Source organism: Falco cherrug, chromosome 3 (genome assembly GCF_023634085.1).
Source record: "Falco cherrug isolate bFalChe1 chromosome 3, bFalChe1.pri, whole genome shotgun sequence".
Taxonomy (NCBI): domain Eukaryota; kingdom Metazoa; phylum Chordata; class Aves; order Falconiformes; family Falconidae; genus Falco; species Falco cherrug.
In genome coordinates this window covers 28451860-28468365 of record NC_073699.1, presented here as the reverse complement: position 1 = coordinate 28468365, position 16506 = coordinate 28451860, and the positions used below count along the sequence as shown (strand labels likewise).

At 38.8% G+C, this 16506-nt stretch overlaps 1 protein-coding gene across 13 annotated transcripts in view; it reads right to left on the bottom strand.

Moving 5' to 3' along the window:
* UBR5 (ubiquitin protein ligase E3 component n-recognin 5) overlaps positions 1-16506 on the bottom strand; it is an 89355-nt gene that overhangs the window by 70557 nt on the left and 2292 nt on the right. The window lies entirely within an intron of this gene.

The window sequence follows — 16506 nt, the reverse complement described above, 5'->3', positions numbered from 1 at the left end:
TCCTCTCCAGCCAGTAAAGATACTCCCATAGTATAAGGTAGGCATTTCAGTTAAAACTTGAGCTCCTTTCTTCCCACAGATGACAAGAAAGCCAAAAAAGCCCCTAAAAAGCTTCAAATGTTACTTGGAATATTCGCATTATATCAAGATATAAAATCAAGATGAAACCTGTAAAAATAATGCAAGGTCTTCCTAATTAAGAAAAAAAAATCCCAACTTTTGTAGAGTGTTAGGATGAACATGGTACCAATCTCCTCCATACACAGCAACACTTTTCTAAACCTATCAAAAAGACATGCACTCCAGCACTGTTCTCTGTCTGAATCCACGTCTCCAAATCCTTTCTTTTTACTCGCTTCACTTCAGTTTCTACACACAGACTGCTATGGACAACAGACTTCAGTTACTTGCAAACCCTGAGCATGAGAAAGAATACAGATCAGAGGTCCAAACAGCTAAGTCTTAACGTTATCAACAGAGTTTCACTCTAAAGCACTTGTCTTGAGGGAAAAAGGGAAAGAAAGAAAGATATATGTCTGTTTGAGAAACAAGGTAATCTACACTGATAGAAGTAACTTTCAAACACAAGAAGAAAGGACCACAGCGAAAGGAAAGCTGGAAGAAAGTGAACATGCTTAGAATTGCCTTTTGCTATCCAAGCCAGGCTGCTGGTTTGTAAGTAGACAATTTCACACTCCCGATTTCCAGCCACAGCTACTTCACACAGTCCAAGAGTACATACATAGATAAGGTTTCTGTGAAGACAACCCACAAAAGGGAAAAAGAACACAAACTTCACATGCAATCTGCATGAAAGGTACCCCACAAGAGTGAACTACAGTGGGAGAATGTGGAATGAACCCTGAAGATTAATGGCATACACTCCACAGCTTACCAGATGGTTTTATAAAGCAAGTGGGGATCTGCTGCATAATATATGACAAGTTACACATCTCTGAAGTTTCATGTCTTAAGTATATCACCTAACAGTTTCCCACAGGAATCCTGAGCAGTTTCCCATTAACATTTCTGCTCCTGGCAAGCATGAGTAATAATTACAGAATAGGAAAGTTCTACCTTTAAGTTCATTGCACCGCCTATATGAAAACCTGACAACAAGTGAAGTAGCACTTCATTGGAAACAGTTACTAGACTAGTCTACGAGCAACATTTAAAGCTTCCTTATCTGAGCTTTGTGTCGCAAAAGCTGAGTGCTACCAAAGAAATAGACATTTTTCAATTTAAAAAAAAATCTTTGTTATTTGTAAGAAAAAAAAAGTAGTGATAGGGAAAAAACATGCACAGAAAAATAAGACTTGCATACTCAGTGAATCTATTAGCAATATCAATCTCAAAACAGTACGTCTGTCTGCAGCAAGCATACATCAAAAGAGCTCTAACATTATTGAAAAGAGGCTGCTGTCATTTAAGGGGAGAGAGCAAAGAAGGATATAAGTGATGATGCTGAAAGTAAAACACTCTCCTACAGAAATAATTTTTTTTAAAAAAAGTAAAAACTATCTCACTCCCTGAGAGTTGCATCTCATATGTAACTGCTATAATAGTAAAATTACCATGTACTGCCTAATAAGCTTAGAGATCCGTGAGGACTTAAATTTGATGCAGACCACCACTCAGTGAAAAAGGAGTAGTTCCCAAGTGCCACATCCCTGCTGGGTTGCTGGCTTCATCCCCACTCCTCACCATCCCGTGTGCTGCCACCAGCATTTGTGCAAATGCCAGCCACAAAACTAAACCAGGAGGAAAACAAGAGTAAAGCAGAAAGATGTGTTTGTACATTCTATATGGAGAGTAAGTCTGTGCAAATAAAACTCTAAGTAATTACCTGCAGCAAAAACATTTCTTGCAGCAATCTAAGCCTTTCTACTTGCACACTTGCATGGTATTGTACTACCAACTCTCTAAAGGAAAAATAGAAAAGGCGTATTTAAGATCAGGTTAATTTTCAATATGATTCAATAATGTCAACTGATGGTACACTGGAGGAAGAAGTACAGGCAGAGACTATTTAATCAGTTCTAAGGAAGGTCAATACTTCTACTGAGGCCTTTCTGTGGTAAAACAAACTTCTGATATGAATGCCTGGACAGGCTGAGCTTTGAAAAAATTCTCATTAAAGGCAATTTCAAAGGATGAAGGTAGAAGCAACATGTATTTTGCTGGAGAAACACACTAGCTTGCCACACTCAGACAAAAAGTTTAGCAGTGATGGCTCGCGTGTTAAGACACACATTCTTTAAATATCCCCATCAAAATTCATCCAAAAACAGCTGTGAGGAAAACAAAAAATCAGTTTGTCCAAGCCATGTACAGATTGCTTTGATTTTAAGTTTTGCAGCTACAGTTTCTAGCCTCTCCAAACTGATCAGAATAGAAAGGAATTACGCTCACACTAAGCAACTGAAGAGGCTCCAGGTCAAGACTGCAGGAGCTCAGACTTCAAAAGCGACGCTTTTATTCATCACAAGATACTACCTCTCTCAAAGTACATTTCTATTTCCAGAGCACTTTATCAGAGGACCTAACCTTCCAGCACATCTTGTTTTATAAAACCAAATTAGGCTCAAAAATGCAAGAAAGCTACAAAAAAAAATCCATTTCAAAATACTAAGTATTTAATAGAAAAACTGGGCTTTGGTACATTTTAAAGTAACTTTACCCTACTTAAATAAATGCTTAAATCCACATAAGCAGAATTTTGTTTTACAATCTGGGCTTTTACCCAATTTGCAAGAATAAAAATTTTCTGGTTTTAAGTAGGCAGGCTGTTCTGAGAAATTTTTTTTTTTTTTTTTTTTGTTACACACTATAGACTTCTGTAATACATATTCACCATGCTCAGTTCCCTGCAGCAGTCCTACCTTGCTAGTAATCCTGCAGGAATATTCATCCTTCCAAGTATTTCCATCATGCCAGCAACAGATCACAGAGCAACAAACAAACCATGAGACAAAGAGAACTTTCTTACTGCTATAAGATTTCAGAATAATTCAATGAATGTATGCGCATCCTTCTCCTCATGTGTTTAAAAACTAACAATTACAAAAATAAAGAAAAAAAAAAAAACACACCTACATCATCTACACTCAGAGAACACCAGGAAGACTTTTCCAAGCAGGCGAGTGACATGAAAAGCATAGCACACTGTAAATTGAAATCTCATGTATCAAAACTTACATTTTCCCCTCAAAAACTTACTTGCTGTTGAGCAGAAACTGTATTTACAGGTGCTAATATCTAAGATGACATTTGGCAGCTTTGATCAAATAACAGTACATCTAGCACATTTATTTCTAAGTATTAAACCAATTTCTGCCATCTCAGAGATAAATTTCTGTAACAACATGAAGAAAGCTACTTTTCATTTTTCTCTGCAACTGTAGATTTTAAAATGTCAGCTAGGTGTTTAAAGAACACACAGTAAAAATCACTGAAATTAAGCAATCCAAACAAAGGATTTAACCACAGAGATGTAAAACAAAATGTTCGTGTGTTGCATGTCTCCAAAAGAAAGGAAGTCTTTCTGTACTCAGCAAGAAACACTACAAAGTCACAGACACAACAGTCAGAAGATTCTCTTGGATTTTTTCTGAGTTTGTTCCTTTATAGCCTTAAAAAGTTATTTGTACACTTTGAAAGTAAAACACAAGACAGAGGCCCCACCACAAGAGCTTTCCTCACATCAGCACCACATGGTGATTTTACAAGTTGCAGAAGATGAAAAGGAAAGGTACATTTTCCAAAAAAACAGCTTGCTATGATAAGCAACTTGGAGTAGGGAAATTAAAAATTAAGCTAATTTAGCCTTGGCAGATTCTTCTAATTATCAGGCCCCTTTAAGACAACTTAGTATGTCAACGAAGTCTATAAGCCAACAAAACTATGAGACCTTCACACCAGAGCAGAAAGAAGTGTACAGGAACCAATACAATGCTTTTCTAAGGGAAGACTAGCAATAAGCAGATATCCAACAGGGGGAAAAAAACTCACCAACTCAAGCCCTAGAAAACAGTATTGACGCACCTATCAACACTTTAAAAGTAAATACAACCCTCATCTCCCTCCCTCAGCTGAGACCCTGAAGTGCTCTGAGCACAGCCAGCCAGCCCCAAGGAGGCAGCTACGTGACCAACCAACAGGTTTTAGCCCAGCAGAGCTGCACAGCCTCCAGATCAAAGCCCTCTCACACTGGCCTATCTTGAATCACGTGGAAACAAACTCCTGTGCCTGTCTATCAGCATCATGAAAACAGTCTCAGAAGTGCATAAGACAGACACCAATGAGAAGCTTGAGCAAATATGTTATCTTCATGTTCTGATCCCAGGATGTCTTCGACACCATTATTGACATGAAGTCACATCCAGCTATCTTCCATGCCATAATACAGCATACAAAAGGATCCTGTCCCAAACACCTTTCTCCTAATGGAATAAATGAAGAAATAGAGGTGAAAAACCACCTTCCCACCAATGAGTTGGAGAAAAGGGGTGTGGGCATGAGGGAGTAGGTGGAAAAGAGGAGATTAGAGTGTGCTTTAAGTCAATCTGGGTAGTAAGAAGGGAGTATTCATTAAAAAAAAAAATGCTACAGTACCACACAAAAAAAGCAAGTAGTAAGATTATCTGCATAAAATACAAAGTAATGCACATAAGAAAAAAAAAAATCCCAAGTGCAAGTACAAAATGACAGCCTGCAAGGTAACTAACAGTTCTCAGCAGTGGCGTGGAACTATGTTTAGACTGGAATACACAGATCACTGAAACAAGATGACAAAGTCATTGCTCCACTCAGTCAGTTATCAGGTGTACCGTGGCTTACACGGTGTCCTCTCCCCATTCTAAGAAATACAAATTAGGACTATTCGGCTATTACACACTAACCAATACCTACTGCTCAGGAAATCCCCGAGCTGCAAATTCTTTGATGCTAGAAAAGCATCACTGTATGTTTGCTCTATCCTAACATTCTTCTGCTGTCATCTAGCACTAGTCACTGCCACAAACAGGACGAAAACAAGATAGACCTCTTGCCTGACTGTAACAGCTACTCTTATGTTTCATGGTATCAACCAACACGGGTTTATAGAATATGGCTCCCAAACTTTATTTTCCATTTTGTAAAGATTGTCAGTTTGGTTGATAAAGGTAGTTCTGACTGTTTAATAGTCCTCTGTGGAACAATGGTAACACTGTGCTGAATTAGTAAGCACTAGTAGAAAGCTAATATGGCATGCGTCAAACAAACTATAATCTCTTGAAGATAGTTCTCTGCAGTGTTCTGCACTGAAAAGTCCTCAGGTAATACAATGGTTGCAGAAAGTAAATTCCTTTAAAGCAGACCGTTATTATCTCATGATCTAACAACACTGGTATAGATAATGACCTATATCTAAAGTTAGGTACAAGCTAGACCACAACAAGGTTGAAGCAGGAGAAGAAAAACTAACAAAGATAGGATAGTGGCAATGACATCAGGTTAAAGATAGATACCCACCAACATCTAATATTCAGGATTAAAACACATTTAAATACAATTAAAGCATATACTGCAGAAGCAGGCAAAATGACTTGACCACCTTCTTCACCCTGCATAAAGGGTAAGCACGTATTTCAGTTCTAGTTTTAAGAAAGCAAGGCAGATTTCATATCACTGTATAGGAGAACGAGGAGAAAGCAGTGGACACTGTCTACCTAGACTTCAGCAAGGCTTTTGACACTGTCTCCCAAAGATCCTCACAGAAAGCTCAAGAAGTATATATGCGTGAGCAGACAGTGAGGTGAACTGAAAACTGGCTGAACAGCTGGGCCCAGAGAGTGGTGATCAGTGGCATAAAGTCTAGCTGGAGGCCAGTGACCAGCAGTGTACCCCAGGGGTCAATACCAGGTCCAGTCCTGTGCAACACCTTCATTAATGTTCTGCATGATGGGGCAGAGTGTACCCCCAGCAAGCTCGCTGATGACACCAATCTGGGAGGAGCAGCAGGTATGCCAGAGGTTCACGCCGCCATCCAGAGAACAGCAACTTCACGACACTCAACAAGGGGAACAGCAAAGTCCTGTACCTGGAGAGGAACGATCCCATGCATCAGTACATGCTGGGGATGGCCCAGCTGGAAAGCAGCTCTGCAGAAAAGGACCTGGGAGTCCTGTCGGACGCCAAGCTGAACACGAGCCACCACGCCTTGCAGTGAAGAAGGCAAATAGTATCCCAGGCTGCATTAGACAAAACTTTCCCAGCAGGCTGAGAGAGGCAATCCCTCTTTTTTCAGCACTGGTGAGGCCACCCCTGGAGTTCTGTGCCCTGTTCTGGGCTCCCCAGTACAAGAGAAACATGGACACACTGGCCATAAAGATGATTAAGGAACTGGAGCATCTCTCGTATGAGGAGAGACTGAGACAGCTGGGACTGTTCAGTCTGGGGAAGAGAAGGCTCCACAAGGATCTTATCAACATATATAGACACCTAAAGGGAGAGCGCAAAGAGGACACAGTCATGCTGTACCCAGTAGTGCCCAGGGACCAGGCTAGAGGCATGGGCACACACCGCAACGCAGGAAACTTTTTTTTACTGTGAGGGTGACGGAGCACTGGCACAGGTTGCCCAGGGAGGCTGTGGAGTTCCCGTCCTTGGGAGTTATTTAAAAGCCATCTGAATACAGTCATGGGCAACCAGCTATAAATGGCCCAGCTGAGCATGAGAGTTGGACCAGATGACATCCAGAGATGCCTTCCAACCTCAGCCATCCTGTGATTCTGAGGGCTTTTTGCCTTCAGGATGTGATCTCCACACATTTCACTTGGAAGCACATCAACAAAAAAAAACCATTTTTTGCCATTGAAAACATAGGAGCTCATGTTTTGCTATAGAATCCCTGTAAGGGCAGTGGCTTTAGAAAAGAAGTTACGCCAAGGAGTCAGGGAAGTGTCTGAGAAGTAGTATTTAGACCTTGAGCAAAAATATTTGCAGGTACTAAATTATCCAGATGGAAGTACTCTCCTTTTCTAGCAGGAACAGCAAGACCAGGGGACAGCCACCTGTAGGGCTTGTGAAACACAGCATTAGGTTTGCCAGAACCAGATGCCTCTGATTAATGATGAATTTCTAGGCAGGCTGGCTGACTGGTTCCTCTAGTTCAAAATCTACTTAAATGATAAATCTGAAGAAAGGGTGTAAGTGACACTGAAAACATCACCTTCTGAATAATACTTAAAAAAACCTCCAAAACCAAAAAACAAAACCCACAGTGCAAAGCACAAGCATAAGCCAGCTCAAGAGGAATACAAGGTCAATCACACTTTTTAAACAAGCAAACACCCAACCCCTGTCCTAAAATAGTTATGACGCAGCATGGCACCCCTTTTCTGAAAAAAAAAAAATTGTAATGAAAAGTCTGAATACAAACAGAAAGAAACCACAAATGGTATGATCCTGACAGGACCAGCACACAGCAGTTACAGCACACCTATATATGTCATTTTGCACAATATCCAGAAGATTTGTTAGTACAGTAGACCTACAGCCACAGGTTGCATAAACGCCTAGTGGCATTTCTGCAGAAAAAAAGAAAAATATACTACAGGAGAACAAGTCAGCCTCAACCTGATGTTATTCTATGACAGCAGACTTCCAAAAATATGGGTCACAGATTCAGGCAATACAGGACAGGAATCTGTTCTCTGGTGTAGAATGCATCAAGCCATCATTCTGTGTTCCCAGATTCTGTTCAACTGCACAAAGTCCTTGTAGCTGCAAAAAAAAAATATCTGTTTAACATTTAGCAGAAGGCTATTCCTTCAGCCAAAAGACCACTAAAAGCTAAACAATTGGATCAACCAACTCAGTTGGGTGTGAGTTATGAATCTTAAAATCTTTAAGCTATTTAGCCACCTATCATTATATTCTACTGTGATAGCAAATGCAGATAATGGGAATTTAGAACCCCATGGTTGTCTTCAAGGATACTTCAAAAACACTCACATAAAATAATATGAGCCAGTATTACTGTGTTGATCAACATATGAATGCTAGCTACCAAAATGCAGCTAGCAAGCTGTACACTTGTTTGGCTAGAAGAAGTGGCACTTAAAAGGCCACATTTAGACAAATGGAAAAAAAAATCCTATTTTTTACCATCAGAGCATTGCTGTAGTGATTCCACACAAAAATAAAATAAAAAAACCACACACACAAAAAACCAACCCTGCTATCAAAATAAAAATCCAGTCATTGTAAAATCTTAAAGCCTTTTTGTGTTCCACAATGATAGATTGTTAAAGCTCCTTCAAGAGTTTATTACAAGCCACCATGGAGGCTGTCTTATTTACCAGCACACCAGCTTAAAGCCAGGAGAGTCAGATTCTGGTCTCAGCTGAGGCTACTGTGGGAACTCAAAGCATAATCTCTCCATCATTTTCCCTTTCGTTCTTGCTATAAGCTTTTGGAAGCCACAACCACTATGTGCAATGCTGGAAAATGGCCTTTGATCAGAGCATTCAAATGCTACAAAAATATTTTTAAGAGTAAGGACCGTCACATTATTAAGTAATTTTTGTCTTGGGTGGAGAAAAGCAACAGTGTATTTTGTACAAGTGCACAAACAAGACAATTCTAATTGCTTTGCATTAAACTCCATCATGCTTATTCACATGCTGAATTAGTTTTAGCAATAGGGAAAGATCATACAGCATGTCCAGTCCTTTCTTTGCCAATTCCTTCAATTTCAAGGCTTGAAGTCTTAAACAAAAACTCGGTATCACAGTATCACCTGCATTTCACTTTTTCAAACTTCTTAAAAACTGCCTTTTAAATACCATGGACTCCTCTCCTCACACTGCACTGTATACTACTAAACATACATCTTCAAAACCTTCCTCTCAGACACTGCATCTCTGATTTAGATAGGAACGGAACGAGGCCTGGCATAGAGAGTAGTAGAGAGCAAGCACCATGGCAGAAAAAAAGCAGCCAAAACACTTTGTCAGATGTGCACTGCAGGCAAAATAACTCAAAAGAAAACCCAGCTTTTGAGGTGCACAGCTCATCACAATACTTTTTTCCATTGCCTAGAAACAGATTCTCTCTTTTCCATCTGTCTGTACCACAGCAACGAAACTCCAGGTGCCTCCTCCTCAGCATAACTGGTATTTTGGTTCCTCTACAAGAATTTATGAAGCAGCACCTTGCATACCTCCTGCTTCACATTTTGGCTACAGTCATACTACTTCAGGTAACAAACTTGCCAGATATTCTGCACCATGAGAAAGAAACAAAGCTTTGGCTATTAGAGCCTGTTATCCCCCGACTCCGTCCCATTAAGAGCACTGCATACATTCTGCCTACCCAATCTGCTCCACAATGACAAGATGGTATGATGGTATGATTTGTATCATTGGAATGTTTTATTAAGTACCTTCCTTGCTCTAGAGACAGATACATTTTGCCAGAACATTGTCTAAATAATGCCTTTAAAAGGGGGGTGGGGGGGGTGGGGTGGCGCGGGGAAGAGAAAGAAGGAAAACTGCTGTTACTAAAGCATTAAGTATGGTCAAACAAAGAAAAAGAAAAGGAGTTTCACCAACCTAAGAGATTTTCATTAAAGGTCAGGCAACAATAACTCAGTTATATTAAAAGGAAAAACAATATAAAATGGATTAAAAGCCATAAATTCTCTGCAGAAGAAGACAACTTCCTATTTACTAGAAAGGGGGAAAAAAAGCAGCTCTGGTCATTTTCAGGCTGGATAGAGAACAGCAAAACTTCATACCATAAATGAAAGAATAAACACTGAGAGACACATTTAAGAAAATCAATTTTGCAAGATGAATGAGAAATTAAAATGATACAACACTTATTGAAGGAAGTGATAAAGCCAAATTACTTCAAATGACAACAGAGTAAGGCCTACAGCTCTCATTCAACTGCATTCACATGGGTAAATACGTATTTTCAAGCTAAGTTTTTGGTAAAAACTCTATAGCAGAAACATTTATCCATATTAAAGTAAATGCCAGATTCCATGCTGGAAACTATATAGTGAAATAATTTTTAGTAGAATCAAGAGATCCCAATCAAGATCAACCTCATTTTATTGGAACTACCTATGTATATAAAGAGAGAATCTATCCCAAAGGTGAAAAAGGTGAGAGTCTGAGGAAACTTAATGGAAAAGAGAATGAAGCATACTGAAAGACTGTAAGAGATTTTTAAAATGCTGTTTTAACACAGGCTTGGCTTAAACTAGTCAACTACTACTTCTTACTCTACAACTTACTTAGAAACTTTTTTTACTTTGTATAAGTAAGGTAGTAGTTGTTAAAAATTGCATCCAGCTTAACTAGAGATGATGGCAAACACACTGCAGAAAGTCAGAAACTGTGCTCTGTGCACAGAGCTTGGTGGTATTTCTGGGCTATTTTCTAATGACCAGGAAAACTACAGCTGCATGGGCTCAGTCACCCTGGAATACTCAAGATATTCCCACTGTGCACAATACTGATTACTTAAGAGTAAAAAGCAAAAATCCAACCTAACAAAAACACACCCTCTTGAGTGTGTGTGTGTGTGGAGGGAGCGTGCTGAAGACAAATTCGTAGGATTGCTGAAGTCTCCAGCAGCCTTCGTGCTTTCATCTGTTGAGGTTACACTGTTGTCACAAATTAAATTGGCAGACCTCACAGCTGGCAATAAAAACAACAACAGTGAGAAGTTCCAACACAGTTAATGTACAAAATAGTACCAATCATGTGAATGTTTTCAAAATTTCTTATTCTGCATTCTTTAATGAACACCATGTAAAATGAAATCAGAAACATAAGAGACCCCAAGCTATTATGGGGCATCCTTTCTGATAAAAGGTAGTAACCAGTTAAATCAAGAAAAGCTGTCCAAAACAAAACTGAAGAAAAGACACATTTAATCTCCATTGTGGATGTAAACAGTTGGAGAAGTCTCTAAGAAACATCTTACAGAGTAACACCACCAGACTCGGGATTACAAAAGTCTAGCCAGTGAAACAAACCACACAATGCTATGTTAAAAAATCATTTTTAGAACTGCCACAAAATAATCATGCTGGGGTGTTACAAAAGGGTGGCAAGCAAATATTCAAAACTTTTCTGTACCCACACGGATCAGTACTGTAGAACACATTGCACTTTAAAGCACAGTAGCTAAGATTTCCTGAAAGACAAGGTGAAGCACATTTACCATAAGAAATTCCCCTGACAAGCGCTGGCAGTAGCAGTGAGACTTGTGAGATGAAGACGAAATTTTCAAAGACAGCAAATTCTATAGTTACATCACTCCTCAACTGGAACCTAACTGGCAGTTTTACATAAATGAAGATGACCTCTGTGCTCACCTTACGCCCTTCTACTCAGTTTTACAGTATTTTTGGAGTGTTTAGAATAGGCAAACTTCATACTTTTGCATCAGAGAGGTGGTACGTGTTCTCTCTCAAATGTAACCAAAAGCTCTTTAAATTAAAACGGTATAGTTAATTTGCTTTGGAGGGGAAGGGTAAGAGAAAAAGGAAGCAGTGTGGGTTGACTGCTTTTTTTAAGCACAGAAAGGCTTCAAAAAGTAGAGCACAGAGTTTATTGTCAAAACAGTTTTATGTCAGAAAAAGAGAAGAATTAAGGATACTGAAACCTGGATAATTATTGCTGTAGAGGACTAACCATCCTTATTTAAACTGACAAGCTTACAGATTTGGACAAAATACACGTACACCTTGAAAATTACATTTGCACACTTATTTCAGTATTCTTTCTCCTAATTGTTCCTCCCAATTTAAAATCCTCTAGCTTCTACAACTAGGACCTGTCCCCATGTTTTCCCTGGGGCATATACAGGTGCCAACTACTGCAGTCTTCTATGTGAAATTATTACTAACAGCCAAATGCTTACTGGACCTCATTGAATTAGAGCTTAAAAAAAAAAGTTTGTGCAACTGAAAATCACAAGTAGTTTTTGTTATCAGTGTATACAGTTTTCTTCTGCATAAGTGGCTGTTGAGCTGATGCAGGGAAAGACAAAAACCAGCTGGGAGCTATAGGGAGCATCTTGCAAACTTAACGACCTAGACTGCTGTTAGTGTAATCACTACACTAAAAGCTACCTTGAAATCCCTTCTCCTTCTTTATGGAATTTTCAAATACATACTATTGTCTAATTCATTTAAGTCACAGTTAACCATGCCATAACTGTAAAAAGGCAGCCACAACACACTGCAAAGCTTGCCATGCTTAGGTAGATCCTTGGGTTTTTTTCCTCAGTGTTAAGTAATTTTTCACATTGATGTAATTGTGTAGGAACAGTTATCTACTTAAACTTTAGAGAGCTTAAGAAAAAAGCATCATACCCTTTACATCTATTTTATGGTTTAATTACATATGTTTAACAAACATCTTTTTATAAAAGTCTCCTCTAAATGGCAACTAGAACATTTAATAAATATGTACTATATAAAAATCACCTTAAAAGTATACTATTGATCATAGATTTTGCCTTTTACCAGAATTAGCACATAATGTTGCTGACTGATACCTTACTGTTCTTAAAATCAGAAAAAGCTGGTTTCTGACAGCTCTGACTTGCATTGCCAACCTTAAAATACAGCTAATAGTATCTTCCTCCATTAATCTTACTTTTATCATTGGTCTAACAACAGATATGCTCAAACCTCATAGATAATTTGAGAAGGAAAAAAGGCAGCATTTGTGCCCCAATTACCATTTTACTAAATTCCTTGTGACAGGTCGCAACTACTCTCAGCCCAGATCGCATTCACAGTACAGTTTCACATTACAGTAGCCAAAATAAACTTGCTGCTCTCAAAATGGAAGGAACTCAACCCTGCTTCCTCTTCCCTGTTCTTCACTCCCAACTCACCCTCCTGCAGCACTTTTTAAACCCCCTCCCTTTTTTATCCATCTACTCAGATGCTCACCCAACCAGGAGATAAACCATTTCAGTTTCCTAATCCATAAAACTCCATTTATTTCACTTTGCCAGGGTTAATTTGCTAAAATTATATAGAGCTAAGTCAGTTTACTGTGTAATCAGGCACTTAATAGTGCAAAAGTCAGTGCAAGGTAAGAAGTAAGAATAACAAACCTCCCCTTCCAGACGAGAGCAACCAGTTACAACATCTCAGTAAAGTTTCAGCATGAACATTCATGGACAATTACATATGTAATCTCTAAAAAGCAGTGTCTGGGGTGTAGCAAAAAATTATAACCAGAAAAGGACCCTGGCAGAGCAAAGTCCAAAAAGACCTAAACTGTTGGCCTGTGTATAAGTAACCTTTCACATTCAACCAGATACGAAATTACGCTTATGTGTATGCTTAGCTTCCCAAATTATCATCCTTAAACAATACTGAAATAAAGATAAAAACCTTAATGCACTGCTGCTCAATGTACAAATCCTATAATGGCCCGCCTGTATAACCACAGTGGTGGTGCAAACCTTCTGATACAGCTAAAACTTTTTATTTTTAAAAAGTGTTTCAAACTAGGAGTCTGACAATAATAATAATGCCATGATAGTCATCCCATTCCCTCACTCTCTTCTAAAAGAAGTCAATTTAAATTTTGTTATGGTTTCAGGAAATGAATCCTAAGAAGTCAACACTTCTCCCATTACTAAAGTCCCATCAAGCAACTGTAACTCAGGCAATTAAAATACTACATCAGCAATGGTTTCTCTGTAACTAAACCATCTATTCCTGTTTGAGGCAGGCTAACTTCACTTTTGCTAAAGTAGATTAGGCAATTGTTTAAAGTGCACCAAAATAAATCACTTGAGCTAAAAGAAGTACTGTACTATCTGCACACAATTTGCAGGTTTTCTATCTAAGAACAAGTTCATCAATCCCTTCTTTCCCCCAGCTTTGAGCAGCAATGCAGATTACATGTAACAGCAGGGAAGTTCATGCTCAGGCTGCCCTCCTCTCCGCAAGAGGACAGGTACTCTCCCAGCATGCCTGCGGACTCGGAGAGGGAGTTCAGGGCTAAACACTTGCATTAGCAGGAGCCAGCTCTCCCTCTCCTTGCATGGCTCCCACAGACATGTGGGGCCGGGACACCAGTTCCACATCCCTGCTGACTCCTTTCACAGAATAACACCACACCCTGCGCCAGCTCCTTCCAGCAACATCTGCTTGGGATTTTTACCAGATTTGTTCATCAGTAAATGCAACAGGGAGGGTAAGAAAATCTGCCAGAGTAGCAGCCCACATATCCACTGATCACTTGCCTATTACCTTGAAATGATGTTTTCATGTACATAAGCCACGAGATAGCAAGAACATACACTTTTAGTCTGTGTCTAGGTACTTTTTCCAAATAAATTGATTACCAGAAGGTGTAAACAATGCAGGAAATTTAAAGTACACTAGCTAATTTCTCAGTTCAGGCATGGCCTAAAGTAAGAAATATTTGAGTAACAGAGAGAAGTATTTAATATATCATTAAGGCAACCAAACTCACGTAAAATTGAGATAATCCTTTCCTCCCTCGAAGCTGACTGTACGTAAATACGTGCTGAAGCTTCGAACGAACTTTTCTCAGTCACAATACTTGTTTCAAAAAGCTTACTGTGGGAAAACTTACTACATACCATGTCTTAACACTCATCCTAAATTCAGAACACCCTTCATTTAACCAAGTTCATTATGTCTCATCTTCAAGAAAAGAGAAAAACAGCATATTAACATTGTGTCGATGACCACTTCAGAAACGACATCTTACCCTATGCTAGGACTTAAATGGCTTAGCTGACAAGAAATTTCTTAGTATACGGTAAAAACAAAGGCAAAGCCTTGAGATGAACCCTGTCCCTGCAGGTTAGTTCACGTACGGAAAGCCATTCCTGTAAGGTGAAAGACTCCCCTTCTTGTTCTACTGAGCAGCAAGTTAAACTGCTCCTGTGAGGTTTCATAATAGCCAAGAAATGGTTATTTGTCATGGTTACACCCACTTCCTAACACAAAGTAAAAAATATATTAAGAAGAATTTACTAAGACTAACTTATCTATGAAATTGTGTGTCAAACTTCCTTCAGAAAGCACAAAGTCTCCAACCCTGAAACATGCATGAAACAGGTGGATAATCAACGAAATACATCTAATACCCACTGCAAGAGAAGCTGGGCATCTCTTTTTCAAAGATTAAAGCCATTGATTATTTACATCCCAAATAGTTTATGGAACTGTTTCTCAAACTGCAAGCCATACCTAATTTTTCTCCCATTAAAACTTACCATATTCAGTTCACAGAGAACAAATTGCTTAGAAGAAAAATTCCAAGTTACCTATCTTCCTAATTACCAGAAAAAGCTTACCTACCATCAATTTCAAAAAATGAATCCTAATACAACTGCAAAACTAAACATAACCTTGTCCTCTACAAGCTTTGAGTGCAGCTAGCTTCCAGACATCTCAGTGAATACCATGAACAAGCCAACACTGCTTCAAATTATTTGAGAGAGGTCTAATAACTACCATCAAGGTACAGTATGAACTAGTGGTTTAGAAAACACTAGTTAAGATGTACTTTCAGATGATGAGTAGGCATGCTCAGGAACCAACTATTTGCGGTTCTACAGTTACTTTTTCCTTTTTTTCTTTAAAGCTTTTTACCATTCTCCAAGTTGCTGCATGAATAAGAGGTATAACAAATTCCACAGAAAATCAAACTGTAAAACAGAATGACACAAACTGCACCAACCAAACCAAAAAAAACCTACTTCCTTGAATTCCCGAGACTGCTTAGGAACAGAGCAATACTTCAGAAGTATGCTTTCCAAACACATTTCACCCTCTTCACACATCTATGCTGATTATTAAAGCATAACTTATCAACTTATCACAAAAATATGAAACTGTCCTGTATTCTGAACACACAACGATTGCACCAAGACATCCCTCATGTTTAAAGATGCGATTATTCCTTACAGAACATGGATCCATTACTGAAAGAAATACTATCGATCACGTTCTACGTACGCTACATATGAAAGCATACAATGCAGAATTAGGGTCCCAAAATCGGAATTTGAGAAGGAATTGTCATTCAGAAGGCTGACAGAAAAAAAACCTAACTTGGGCTACTGAGCACTGTCTGCAGCACAAATTCCAAAAAGCCTGTAAAGTGTGAGAAGGGAAAGAAACACCACAGAGAAATGAGATGTTCCAAGTTCCTAACTTCTATAAGCATGTATATGAGAATTTATTAACCTATCTAGATCATGATCTACATTGACAAAACAGTAATAAGCAGCAATGCTGCTGATAAAATTGAACTGGCGTTTCCAGCATATATGTGTGTGCTTCAACCCTATTTATGAATCATTCTGATTTCACTGCATTACAAGTTCTGATACACAGCTACCGCGTTTCTAGTAAAATTATATTTATGAAATAGAAATTTATGACTTGCAGCTCTGATCAAGGAGCCACTTGTTTTTTCAGAATAAGTCACA